The sequence below is a fragment of the Acipenser ruthenus genome, chromosome 3, assembly GCF_902713425.1.
Source record: "Acipenser ruthenus chromosome 3, fAciRut3.2 maternal haplotype, whole genome shotgun sequence".
NCBI lineage: Eukaryota > Metazoa > Chordata > Actinopteri > Acipenseriformes > Acipenseridae > Acipenser > Acipenser ruthenus.
Genome location: NC_081191.1, coordinates 2,708,076 through 2,722,500, shown reverse-complemented (window position 1 = coordinate 2,722,500; position 14,425 = coordinate 2,708,076). Strand labels below are relative to the sequence as shown.

The window sequence follows — 14,425 nt, the reverse complement described above, 5'->3', positions numbered from 1 at the left end:
AAACATGTTGCCGAGCTCTTTTTAAATGTTCTATTGAGAGGATGGATTTCAGGGTTTTAATTGCAATATCTTATTCTTGACCTTAATTTAACATCAGAAATATGGTAGATACAGTAGGTCCACCAGAAATTTGTTCAGTGAAGCCACTAGATTATATTAATATTTAATTTCCTGTTGCCTTGCCTCCGGATGCCGGTATACTTTACAGCACAGTACACTCCAGCGTGTAAAATGTCAAGACAAACAAATAAAATACATTTTTAAATGACAGTTCACACACTTGAAGGTACTGATGTGGAATTAAGTCTTTGGTTTAAGTTACAGGACCATCTGTGCCAGTCCTGATGATAGCTGGGATGAAGGTCTCTCTAAATACCAGACTGTGACTGACAGGAAGCACTGAGGGTCATGCATACTGTATGTTGACCCAGTCCCATGCTTTTATATTGTGAACCTTCACAAAGCTCAGATCATCCATAAATGATCACGCTTAACAGAGGTGCAACATTTGTGAGATGTGAAGTATGGATGGGTCTGTAGTTGAATACATGGAACTTTTTTTTTCTTCCGAATAGCATAAAGTAGGGCTCACCGTTTACTTCTGCATCACAGTGGTATGAAATTCAGATTTAAAGCAAGGATCTTCTGCCGTCTCAGTCTTCTTTATTGATGTATTTATTTGTAATTGTCAGCCTATACTATATTTGGTTATAGCTTAGTACAGTATGTTCTTTAAAATGTCAGATTTACAATTAAAAGTACACACAAGCCCCAGTATATTAAAAATAAAAGTGCAGTGTGAGAAACATTGTGTGTGTGTTTTTTTTTTTTTAAGTTTGTAGCGATTTCATCAACATGTTAAGAAAGAGTGAAGTTAATAAGATGCTGTATTTTACAAAAGGTATCTGTTGTGTGTGTTTTGATTTTTGAACATTGGAATTAGGTGTGGTGTTCTACGCACAGGATGTCAGATGTACACAGGATAAGAGGTACTGAAATTTTGGCAAATACTACACTGTGATTGGTTGATTTCTGTTATGTGATAAATTTAATACAACTATGATAACCTGGTATTCTAAAACAGTAAGAAAAAAGAAAAAAATAAGTTGTACTAATGTGTTACCCACTAGACTGAGATCGGAGGAAATTGAGGGTCCTTTCAGGTACCACTCAGTTATTTAGCTGTAGTGCTGTAGTACATGGGATATAAAAGAATGCTACTATAGGTAATTGAAATACAGGCAGTATTATGTACTAAATGGTTTCAGAAAGAACATTTTACACAGTTTTCCCCCCACCCCCGCCCTCCAGAATGGAAACTTGAGAACGCTTCATCCTAACAATGCTGATATTTGGGTAATTGATTGTTTCAGACTTCTCATTGATCATGAGAAACGCCGGGCTCCCTTGCACGCAAGCTGGTTTAAAATGAAATCGGATCTTGAAAGGCTGCTTTTAGAAGTGTTCTTTTTTTACATGTTTTGACCCAGGATGAAATGTGAAATTGAAGGAGACCATGTAGAATAGATTCAACGTTCAGCAAGGACCTGAAATTTGATAGCTGGTGGAACTGAATGGTTTTGAAAATGCAATTCCCTGGAAACTACTTTAGTGCTAGAGAACAAAACCGTGTGTGTGTGTGTGTGTCTGTGTGTGTGTGTGTGTGTTTTTACAGTACAGCAATAATGTTGAATGCATACATTTTTTTTGTAAGGACATTTATCAGTAGAATGTGTTTTGCAGTATAGGCCTACATGCCATGATCTTTTTTGTTGTTGTCATTAATACAGAATATGTGTTTGCTACGGTGGGAGTGAGGGGCAGTGTGTTTACACAACACTGTGAGCTCTAGGGGAAAGAACATTTGAATTGACTTTGATTTTTGATCTGCAGTTTTCTTTTGCAAATTGAATTTTGTAAAGATGGGTGCTGCTGTGCTACATTGGCACAGCATGTCTTAATAATTCTGTAGTACATCTAAGGGGGAATGTGCCGAGACTTGCCCCCCAATAAGGAGATGTTAATTGAATTATTGAATTTATTTACCCAGAGTAGCCCAGTGGAGATGTACAGTACGGTATCACCTTGTCTCCAGTGAGGTATTGCTTTTACTCTGTTTTTTGCAGCAAGGTAAAATTACAGTAGTTGTCCAAGGTCAGCGGCTGAGAAGGTGAGATTAAGTACATGTGCTTCAGGCTCTTCATCACAAGGGCTTATCTAGAGCAAAAGTAGATCTACAATGCCATCTTTTGCATGCTTTTTCAAAGATATAAAACCAAATCTGTACATCAAGTGGGATTAAAAATGAGCCACTCTACACCAGTTCAGTCATATTAAACATTATTATTATTATTATTATTATTATTATTTTATATCAGACTTGAGTGCTCCACATTCATAATGGTAAAATATTACCCTGATAAACCCAAATCCATTGCACTGGCGTTTCTATAAAAGATATCCTGTCGATTTTAATTTATTTTCACTCTATTTTTTTGTCAAATTTCGTATTGCCCAGGCAAGTATTACTGATATATATACAGTACTGTGCAAAAGTTTTAGGCAGGTGTGAAAAAATGCTGTAAAGTAAGAATGCTTTCAAAAATAGACATGTTAATAGATTATATTTATCAATTAACTAAATGCAAAGTGAGTGAACAGAAGAGAAATCTAAATCAAATCCATATTTGGTGTGACCACCCTTTGCCTTCAAAACAGCATCAATTCTTCTAGGTACACTTGCACAAAGTCAGGGATTTTGTAGGCATATAGTCAGGTGTATGATTAAACAATTATACCAAACAGGTGCTAATGATCATCAATTCAATATGTAGGTTGAAACACAATCATTAACTGAAACAGAAACAGCTGTGTAGGAGGAATAAAACTGGGTGAGGAACAGCCAAACTCAGCGAACAAGGTGAGGTTGCTGAAGACAGTTTACTGTCAAAAGTCATACACCATGGCAAGACTGAGCACAGCAACAAGACACAAGGTAGTTATACTGCATCAGCAAGGTCTCTCCCAGGCAGAAATTTCAAGGCAGACAGGGGTTTCCAGATGTGCTGTCCAAGCTCTTTTGAAGAAGTACAAAGAAACGGGCAACGTTGAGGACCGTAGACGCAGTGGTCAGCCAAGGAAACTTACTGCAGCAGATGAAAGACACATCATGCTTACTTCCCTTCGCAATCGGAAGATGTCCAGCAGTGCCATCAGCTCAGAATTGGCAGATAACAGTGGGACCCTGGTACACCCATCTACTGTCTGGAGAAGTCTGGTCAGAAGTAGCCTTCATGGAAGACTTGCAGCCAAAAAGCCATACCTCCGACATGGAAACAAGGCCAAGCGACTCAACTATGCACGAAAACACTGGGGTGCAGAAAAATGGCAGCAGGTGCTCTGGACTGATGAGTCAAAATTTGAAATATTTCGCGGTACACGAATGAGTGTCTGCAGGCAACAGTGAAGCATGGTGGAGGTTCCTTGCAAGTTTGGGGCTGCATTTCTGCAAATGGAGTTGGGGATTTGGTCAGAATTAATGGTCTCCTCAATGCTGTGAAGTACAGGCAGATACTTATCCATCATGCAATACCATCAGGGAGGCATCTGATTGGCCCCAAATGTATTCTGCATCATGACAACGACCTCAAACATACAGCGAAAGTCATTAAGGGCAGCAGTGTGGAGTAGTGGTTAGAGCTCTGGACTCTTGACCGGAGGGTTGTGGGTTCAATTCCCAGTGGGGGACACTGCTGTTGTACCCTTGAGCAAGGTACTTTACCTAGATTGCCCCAGTAAAAACCCAACTGTATAAATGGGTAATCGTATGTAAAATAATGTAGTATCTGTATAATGTGAAATAATGTGTAATGTGATATCTTGTAACAATTGTAAGTCGCTCTGGATAAGGGCGTCTGCTAAGAAATAAATAATAAGAAGAAGAAGAAGAAGAACTATCTTCAGCGTAAAGAAGAACAAGGAGTCCTGGAAGTGATGGTATGGCCCCCACAGAGCCCTGATCTCAACATCATCGAGTTTGTCTGGGATTACATGAAGAGAGAGAAGCAACTGAGGCTGCCTGAATCCACAGAAGAACTGTGGTTAGTTCTCCAAGATGTTTGGGCCAACCTACCTGCCGAGTTCCTTCAAAAACTGTGTGCAAGTGTACCTAGAAGAATTGATGCTGTTTTGAAGGCAAAGGGTGGTCACACCAAATATTGATTTGATGTAGCTTTTTCTTCTGTTCACTCACTTTGCATTTAGTTAATTGATAAATATGATCTATTAACATGTCTATTTTTGAAAGCATTCGTACTTTACAGAATTTTTTCACACCTGCCTAAAACTTTTGCACAGTACTGTGTGTATGTATGTGTATATATATATATATATATATATATATATATATATATATATATATATATATATATTAGTGCTGCAGTCGGCAACCTAATTTCTAACAGAAGACCCAATAACTAAAAACACCGTTGTGCATAATAGTTAAACAAAAAGGCACGACTTACATTCACATTAGAACACTTCCGATTGTAAAAAAAGAAATACAAAGGACTTCAGTTTTTAACAGCTGAAAAGAATACGCTGCGTCTGCATCACGTGTCCCTTTAACATTGTAATAATAATAAAACATACTATATTTTAACAGAAGTCATTTCTATCTGAACTATGGTTAAAATGTTATGTCCAAAAGCAAAGCGAAACATTTGAATTAGTCTCACGGATCTTGACTAATTTAACTGTTGTACTAAATTCACCTTATTTTTTATATAATATTGCCATATAATCCAAACACAACATGCTTTGAAACAAGATAAGGTACATCGGTAGATTTAATAGATTAAAAAAAAACAAAAAAAAAAACATATTGCCTTCATTTTTAAATCAAGAAAACGTGAATACAATAGGCCTACTTCTGATTTGGCTTGTCCTACGCGAATATAGAGGCCTAAAGTGTGTATCCTAGCAACACGCTAATCTACCGTACTAGCACTAAAAGAAGCGCACTCTCACACACGCAAGGTTTTAATGCAAACCGGTAACAGGAGACTTCAAACTGGGGTCTAATTTGATGCATTGATTCATCAATATGTAATCGAAGCTGGGTAAATTTAAGGATAGATGATCAATAATCGATGCACCGATTAATTGCTGCACCGCTAATTTTATATATATATATATATATATATATATATACAGTGCTCCCTCGCTAGTTTTCATGGTTAAAGACCATTTTTCTCACTCTATCTACACAGGAAAACATTTCTCCATCATAGAAATGACATTATTTTCAGCTGCAGTTAATATATTTGACTCTGCTTTTTTCATTCAGCATGCTAATACAGTGTCTCAATAATTTGCTTAATACTGCACTGCAACTATATAACGATTATGTTTAACATAGGCATATATTGGCTTAACAATAGACTTCGTCCGTTGGGAGCTCTATTGAAAGTGCTATTCAGCCAGCCATGTGGCCTGTGATAACCCTTATGGACAGATGCAGGGTCTTGAAATAATGGGACTTCCCTTTCATTAAAACAGACTGGCTAATAGGCTTGTGAGTGTCTGCACAATGCCTTGTTTTGTTTTTGCATATGTTGCGAAAAGCAATAAACCACCCATTATTGTTATATAAAGGGAATTTACAATAAGTACTGCAACTACATGTTGTTGGATTTAAGTAGATGGCTAATGTTTTACAATATGTTTCCTCATAGCGTACAGTAACGCAGTTAGAATTATTTCAGTTGTGTATTTTTTACATTCTTTTTCTATTTAACCAACATCTCCTATCCACATTGGATCCTGCTATTACCCAGTAACACCAATGGATGGGCAAGTAAATTACACCCCTAGTCTGCGTCTAAGGATCCTAGGCCTCGGCTCAAACCACTTTGCAAATCCTACTGAAAAAGGCTAATTGTCCACTGGATACTTCTCTCCTCCCTGTCGTGTAAAGTTGGACCAAAATAAAAATGCTCTTCTGAGTTTGGTTTAAAAAAAATAAATAAAAAAAAAAAAAAATTTTATTTGGCTTTGATCAGCCAGCACAATTGGCTTCTAGTTTATAACAGTGAGCGAGTGGCACTGTAATTCAGAGCACACAGTCTGCTTCTAGTTTATAACAGTGAGCGAGTGGCACTGTAATTCAGAGCACAGTCTGCTTCTAGTTTATAACAGTGAGCGAGTGGCACTGTAATTCAGAGCACACAGTCTGCTTCTAGTTTATAACAGTGAGCGAGTGGCACTGTAATTCAGAGCACACAGTCTGCTTCTAGTTTATAACAGTGAGCAAGTGGCACTGTAATTCAGAGCACACAGTCTGCTTCTAGTTTATAACAGTGAGCGAGTGGCACTGTAATTCAGAGCACACAGTCTGCTTCTAGTTTATAACAGTGAGCGAGTGGCACTGTAATTCAGAGCACACAGTCTGCTTCTAGTTTATAACAGTGAGCGAGTGGCACTGTAATTCAGAGCACACAATCTGCTTCTAGTTTATAACAGTGAGCGAGTGGCACAGTAATTCAGAGCACACAGACTGCTTCTAGTTTATAACAGCGAGCGAGTGGCACTGTAATTCAGAGCACACACAGTGTTGATTATACAGTATAACAGTATAGATGTCTGAATTCAACCATTCATTGAAATTAGTTTGTATTTTTAAGATGCTTGATTTCTATTTTCAGGATTACCAGAGAGTTAAAGGGAGGTAGTAAGTGTATATTGTTTAACCAGTGGATGTTCGTCAAACAATAAACACAAAAAAAAAAAAAAAGAGCAATAAAATAATTCATTCTACAGAACAAATTTAAAAAGAGATCTTTATCCGACCATTCAAGTAATCAGGATACAGATGTGCCGGAGGTCTGGTTTCTTTTTTAAATTATTATTTTTACTACTGAGAATTGCTTGCAGCTGCAGTCTATTGTTCATTTGTGTGAATAGTAGTTGAAACTAAAGTTGAACTACACTACAGTAAGTTTGCAACAGCATAAAAACAGCAGTGCAACATACTGAAGGATCTCCCAGCAGCACAGCACACTGAAGGGACTGTCAGGACTTGTTTTTGTTGAGCTGCAACAGCTTGAAAGGCATGATTCTGCAAAAAAGGGTTGAAGATCTGCTTCTGAGGTGTGTCACAGCACTTTGGGACATTTGGTATTGAAAGATGATGGGGTGTGTCATTTCTATTGCACTGTAGGGACTGTAACTTTATTAGAGATCCAGGGGTTTTGTGAGTATGCATCTTTCAGTCTTGTAAATCCTTCTAAAAGACAGTCCACGCATATATTCGTAAAGGTCATTGCATGTAGTAGGGATGGGAATTTTAAACGTTTAAACGTATAAACTCTAAAGAAGTGGTTAAACGTTTAATAATATGCTAGACGTATAACCGGTCATGGGACAAATGTCACCAAACACATTTTTTTCTGCATTAATTTTAGTAATTTATCATCAGTAGTCCGTCACGTATCAGACTTCTCTAGTAAGGGTGGATATTATAAAAAGGAAGGGGTTTGGCAATTGACTCCAAGTAGATTTTCTAATTGGTACAACAGAAAGATTGACAGTGGGGCGGGTTTTATTCTTGGTCGATCTGGCGCTTCATTGGTGCACTGTGTGTGTTCATTCCTGTAGTAGGCATGGTTTGGTATCAATTCCACGGCGGAGTAATAACGTTTAATAACAAGTGTTTTTTCTGAGTTTTGTTCAATATTTAAAATGGCATCTCTAAACAAAGGAAGCCACGGTTGGAAGTATTTTGAGGAACCGGACGAGCAAACTGTGCTATGTAAATAACTATGCCAAACAAAATTGCCATCCCACAAAAACACAAGTTCAATGCTTTACCGTTTGAAATGAAAACATTCAGAATTGTTGTGGATGGAGCTACTGATGGCAATAAAAAGCTATAGATTTGGCTGAACAGGGCGTGATCACGTTATCCCCATGATGACAGCGCGTGTGAAATCGTGAATGCTGTGGTTTTTAAATCGATGCAAGATTATCTCAATACTGTGCCGACCCCTAAAACAATAGCAGCGAGGCTGTAAAAACATAAAGAAAATCGTGCTGCAGCTGTTCATACAAAACTTTCAAAAGCTGCAATTACCACAGACTCATGGACCCCATTCCCCAATCCTCACAATGGTGGAAGACTTTTTTCACTTGAAATTGTTCTGTAAGCTTTTGGACCAAACGGCCGTTTACGTTTTGTACAATTTTTATTTGTATGTTGGAACTACTGCACTAAAGTAAAGGACCCCTCAGACACAGTTCAAACAGGTACGCCAGGCATCTCTTTTTACAATTGTATGTAAAGTTGTGTGGATACGTGAATTTGGATACTTTACGTTATTTAGTAATACTTGACCATATACAATTAACTGCACAAGAAGGCAAACATTATATTAATCACTTAATATATTACTTGATTGTGTGTTAGGTTGACATTTAAATTAGGACTTGTGGCAATGTTTGGGAGGTTTATGTACACTAGTACAGTATGTAGAGGAGAGTGGCGTTTGATACGAGTACTCGGAAATTGTCATGCTCAAGTACTCGACTCGAGCGATAGATCTCAAAAATCCCACCCCTACTATCAACGACCACAAACTTTTAAATCTCTGAGGCAGACCTTTTAATACCAGTCACAGTGCTCTTTTAAAATTCCAAAATATTGTGCTCTCTTATCCCTGGTAATTACCTTTTCCAGAAGTGAAAGTATTTCCAACTTTTTTACAGTGTACAGTGGGTGATGTTCGGGCCTTTTTTTTTTTTTTTAAAACCATATAATGTTGAGCAAAGTTACTTAAAATAAAAAAATAAAAAAACGAATAGGTTCCTGTTTTTTTGTTGTTAAATGAACCTTTAAGAAACACACTATTCTAAAAACATTATACTATCCAAAAATGTGTTAAATAATATGTTTGTATATAGTTATGTCTCCACTAGCAACTTTAATTACAACCATAAATACAAACATTTCAGGATATACTTTGTTGTGTACGTGTTTTTGTTTTTTATTTTTACTTTGTAGTTCAGTCTTTGCGATGTTAAAACCGTTATTTGCTTATTTAGGGTTTATTTGCTTAGAAAATACCAACCAGGGCTGTCAGTATCGGAATGTAATATAAAGAGTGTGTGTGTATGTAGAGTTGGTTTAAACGCTGACACTGCAAAGTGTTTAAACGTTCATAAAAATGTACCAAAAGCTCATCCCTAGCATGTAGGGGGTTGACACTACTGTAAATGGAGTCCCACTGCAGAGTGCCATCATCTTGGAATACAATTATGTTTTCAGAGTTCCATCTCCATGCCAGTGATGAGGCCATCTCAATATTGTGAATAGTATTTAACCTTCAAAAACAGGTCTCAAGATTTATAGGCCACTGTACAGTAACCCAAAGAAAGTACTACTTTGTGCATTTCCATTAGATCTCAGTTTATTGTACCGTACCAACACCACTTTGGAAATGTGTGCACGTAGGAAACAATACCACTCTGAACAAAAGCTGTTGATGAAACTAAGTCAATAAACATCTATTGAAAAGAAAAGTGAACCACCAAAGCGTAAAGGGCTGACAAAATAGTCATGTTTTGATTAAATGTATTGTGATGTGTTTGAGCTTATTTCATTTTGCCCTGACAGATTGATGCATTTCAGTAAGCTGCAGGGCTGTATTAGCTTTCCGGAGTAATTCGCTGGTTTTGAAACCGAAGACATGCTGTACACTGCAACGGTCAGATACAGTATATATGCCTTCCCTGGCAGGATGTTCTAGTACATTTATTAAAACAGAATGCTTTGCACATTACAGTACAGTATTGGGAGGGGGAGGGGGAGGGGGAGGGGGATCAGTTAGTAGAGTTCTGCTGTTCTAAAACAGGTTGCAAGGTACCAGACACGAAGTGCATGAGAAGCAGATTAATAGGGATGGGGGTGGGTGGTGTGCCTAAAATAAGAGAGCAGGCCACAGGTCCACCAGATGGATTGTGCCAGACATGGTCTTTGTCAGTGAGTCCTGTGTTACACTCTGTGCCTTTTTAAAGCTAACAGATGGGCCTGTACTGGTGTGCTGTAACACCAGTCTCAGAGTAAATGCCCTTGACACTGCTCCGAAAACAAAAAAAAAATTAAATAAGACCAGAAATGAATGAGTTTCAGCTTTCAACACATCTGCTTGTTATCCTCCCCCAGTGAGAGTGCATATCCCTGGTCATGCAGGCTACGTACTGTAATGTCACACTTCAGATCTTTACATATGGAAATACTTCTCTGATTGTTATGAACACTAAGGGCATTCTTGATCACACGTTGAGTTTATCAGAGTCTGGTGGTTAGTCTGTCTCGGTCTGCCCTTGATTGTCAGCATGTCAAACTTCAGTGTGTTTTTTTTTTTTTTTTTTTAAAGGTGGTTAGTGAGGTTCATAAGGGACCAGCAGGTATAATAAGAAGATATGGCCTTTTGGAAATGTGGGTCAGCCTTTAAACTGTAGTGTACAGTACCTCAGAATGTTCCTTTAGAGTTCAAATAAGAAACCTCTACGTGTTCAGAATAGGCTGTAACATTCATGTGTAGTGATTACAGGATTTTCAGGAAACCACGGCAGTGTGCTTTGTATAGTAAACGCACACAATTTAGCTTGTGATTCAAAGTAATATGTTAATCCCCCCCCCCCCCCCAATGATTTATTGTTACAAATGGTTATAGTGCTGTAGGCAATGCCACAGTGTAAAGGAGTGTCAGCAACAATCAGCCCTTCTATGAGAGATGTGAGATGAAACTTCTGAAACTCCTCGCTTGTGTGTCACGCTAACAAGGCAGGTTGTGTACCAGAACAGCAGAGCTGAATAGCTGCAGGAGTTGTCTGCCATAGCCATGTTTGTGTGTGTGTCTTACATAGGCTTTAGAATGAAAGCTTTGAGAGAATTATACATACCAGGAAATACTTTTCTCTGCTGGTGTTTCCTGAGGAAGGCTGACTTGTATCATTTCGTCTTTCGTTTTAGATATTAAGTTTTATATTGTGTACCTTTTTTTTAAAAAAATGTAGTCGTTGCCAATTATTTTTATTATTTTCTCCCCAATTTGGAATGGCCAATTATTTTTAGGCTCAGCTCACCGCTACCACCCCTGCGATGACTCGGGAGGGCGAAGACAAACACACGCTGTCCTCCGAAACGTGTGCCGTCAGCCGACCGCTTTTTTTCACACTGCGGACTCACCATGCAGCCACCCAAGAGCTACAGTGTCGGAGGACAACGCAGCTCTCGGGCAGCTTACAGGCAAGCCCGCAGGCACCCGGCCAGACTACAGGGGTCGCTGGTGCGCGGTGAGCCGAGGACACACTGGCCGACCTATCCACAATCAGCTGTGGAATCCTGCACTCCACGCGGAGCGCCTTTACCGGATGCGCCACTCGGGAGCCCATATCTTTTTAAATCTAGTTGAAGCTCCTGTATTTAAAACAAAATACAAACAAAACAAAACCCCTTATGTTGCAAAGATGTTCATAATGGACTAAATGGCCAGATGAACATGCCTTGCAGTACAAATGAATCTTACGTCTACGACTTGTCTTGCTGTAGCTTCTCCAGAAGAGTCAGTCTTGATCCAGGCTAACTTTCTGGATCTTTATTTCAAAAGACATAGTTGGACATGAATGGGTTAGTTGTGGCAAAGGAATCACTGAAAAATGTGTGCAGTACCAGCAATGTTGCAGAGCTAGAGGAGGTGCTTGTTCTGCTGGACAAAAGCATAATGCATCAGTCTGTGTAGGAAAAAAAAAAAAACTAAAATCCCATGTATCCTGTAGAATATAGCCCAGCAGGCCATACAAATACAAAATATACGATAAGGTAATATTAATAAAGTGAATAACATGAGTTTATATTTTTGGTGGGTTGGCGGTCATGGTCCATATTGAAATGTGATCTAAGGGAGTTGGATTCAGGTTCCACCGTGATGTACAGCCCTGCATTTTGTGTAAATGTCAGTTGCAGCAACATTGCAATCGGTTCAGGTTTTCAGGACTAAAGCATCTACAGGTAGCAAGTACACAGGGTTTTCATTTAGTTTCGAAGTATGTGGCACTTACAAGGTAGTAGGTAGGCACTGCTAACCTTTTAAATATTTTTGTTTTTTGTGCATCTGTCTATGAAAGAGATGGATAATGCTTTTCCATTTACACGCTCAAGCTCTGTGTCGGAGGAACGCGATGTCCACAAAAGATGCCTCTCAAGCTGCTTCTCTTTACCATGTATTAAGATAGGATCAGTTTACGCATGCATGTTTACTCTTCTATGCACTCTATGGGACAAAAAAAGCTGAGTCCATGACTGCTTGTGCTTCTGTTCGTTCAATCTGTGCGAGATGTCATTTTTGGCAGAAATCCAAGGTGACGCAGCCAATCCTGTTGATCAAAGACAGGAAATAAGCACGTTGCGGAACTGCTTTATCTCTGTAGTGTACCTGTCAATCATGTTTGTCTAGCCATTGTACTTTCATGAGCTCAACATCACTGCGCTTTTGGATACTATTCATTAAATTACAAAAAAAATGCTTTATATTTTTAAACATTGCAATGAATTAATGTCAAGGGAAGTAGGAATGTATATCGAGACTTTGAAGAAATTTTCCTTTTGTTGCTGTAGAAGTTGACGAGTTAACGGACATTTCAAACTTAGCTCAGGCATCTGTCATTTTGAGGTGTGTATGTGTGTTAAACGATCAAGTCAAAGAGGCTTTCCTAGGCTTTGATGATGTGAGCGGTGACAGAATAGCAGCGGAGATATCGGAATATGTGTTAAAGAAATTAGAAAATTACAACTGTGTTAAAAAGCTGGGAGCACAGACTTACAACGGCGTACGAACTGAATGGATTGCTGGCAAAAATCAAAGTGCCGGAAGCAGCATTCACTCATTGCTTTGCCCATAAATTAAACCTTGTGCTTTCCCAGTCGGCAGATCTCCTTACAAAATGCAAGATATTTTTCTAAATGTAGAGGGGTTGGCTGCATTTTTTTAATAAATCCACAAAACGCACCAGGACGAGGTAGTGAAATAATGCATGCCACAGTCTCAACAAGGTGGCGCTCGCATTCAATACTGGTTTATATTTTATGCATTTAATATAATGTAATGTGTTTCCAATAATGTGACCTGACAGTAATGCCTATCCAGACATGTCATCCATCGCACGTCAGTGGTAGTAGGCGGTACCACTGCCATCGACGCGCATTGCGGCCAGGGGGGAATTGTGTGGGAGGGGGTGTCCTCCCTTTTTGAAATTTTGAAAAAAGGGATTAAAATGGTGCATTCTGCCACATCTTTGCATGGTTTAAGCATGTGCTTGAATAGTAGTGGTCTGCTTGTAGTCTCTGACAAAGTGCTCCATTAGTGCAATGAAGGAGCTTTATTTCAGCACTGCTCACAGCAAGGTAAGATCAACAAGAAGAAAAAACTGACTTTAGGATCATTTAAGTCCCCTGCAATCCAAGACCAATACAATACTGGCTGAGGAATATGCAGAGTTACAGATTCCCGCATCAAGCCAATATTACAAACATGCAATTTAATAACAAAAAAAAAAAAACAACTTTTGTGATTGTTGTAAAATACTGGATTGCAGTATTAATGATAAGTATGGACATCTTTAACAAACTGCCATACAAACGTATCATATTCTGACATTCACGCGAACAGCGAGTATGTAATTAAAATGTTGTTGTTTTGGATACAAATAACTTACTTATGAGAGTGCAGCAATACATCTTAATTGAAGGTACATGTCACAAATACCAGGGGGTTTTATGACACACACTGTTTGTCAAGATTTTTAAATATACTGCATTTATGTTTGTGTGTTGTACCAAATATTTTTTAAATAACTTTTCATAACAAAGGTAAACTTGAACAAATGTTACAGTGCCTATTGGTACCAAGTATTAGAGTCTGACCCAGATTTATTTTGAAGGTTTGGCGCGCAGGCTCTCCAAACGCGCTTCTTAGCTTCCTCAGATCTCCTCTCCCATTTGTCTTCTTTACTAAACAAATAAAGCAACTTGTTCTGATAGTCGAAATATTATGTTTTTAGAAAAGCAAAGCCATTATACAAATACATTACATAACTTAAAGAATGTTTAATCACTTGAAGAAAATGTACTGTAGTTTATTTATTTAGATTTCAGTATTTTGAATCTGGTTTTTCATTTAGTAATCTGACTGATAACATTACTGCAACACCCAGCCCTCGAGTAAGACATTCTCATAATATATACAAATATTTATAAATTGCTGCATATCTTTTTTTTATGCTAACTGCACAGTACATGTCCTTGATCCCCCCCTTCACAGAGTTCTGTTGTACTTTACAGTTTTAAATTATTGGAAATGGCCTGCAT

The 14,425-nt window shown here is 38.4% G+C and overlaps 1 protein-coding gene across 12 annotated transcripts in view; it reads left to right on the top strand.

The window, feature by feature from the left end:
• The window catches only part of LOC117435256 (focal adhesion kinase 1), a 182,364-nt gene that overhangs the window by 29,641 nt on the left and 138,298 nt on the right, over positions 1-14,425 (top strand). The window lies entirely within an intron of this gene.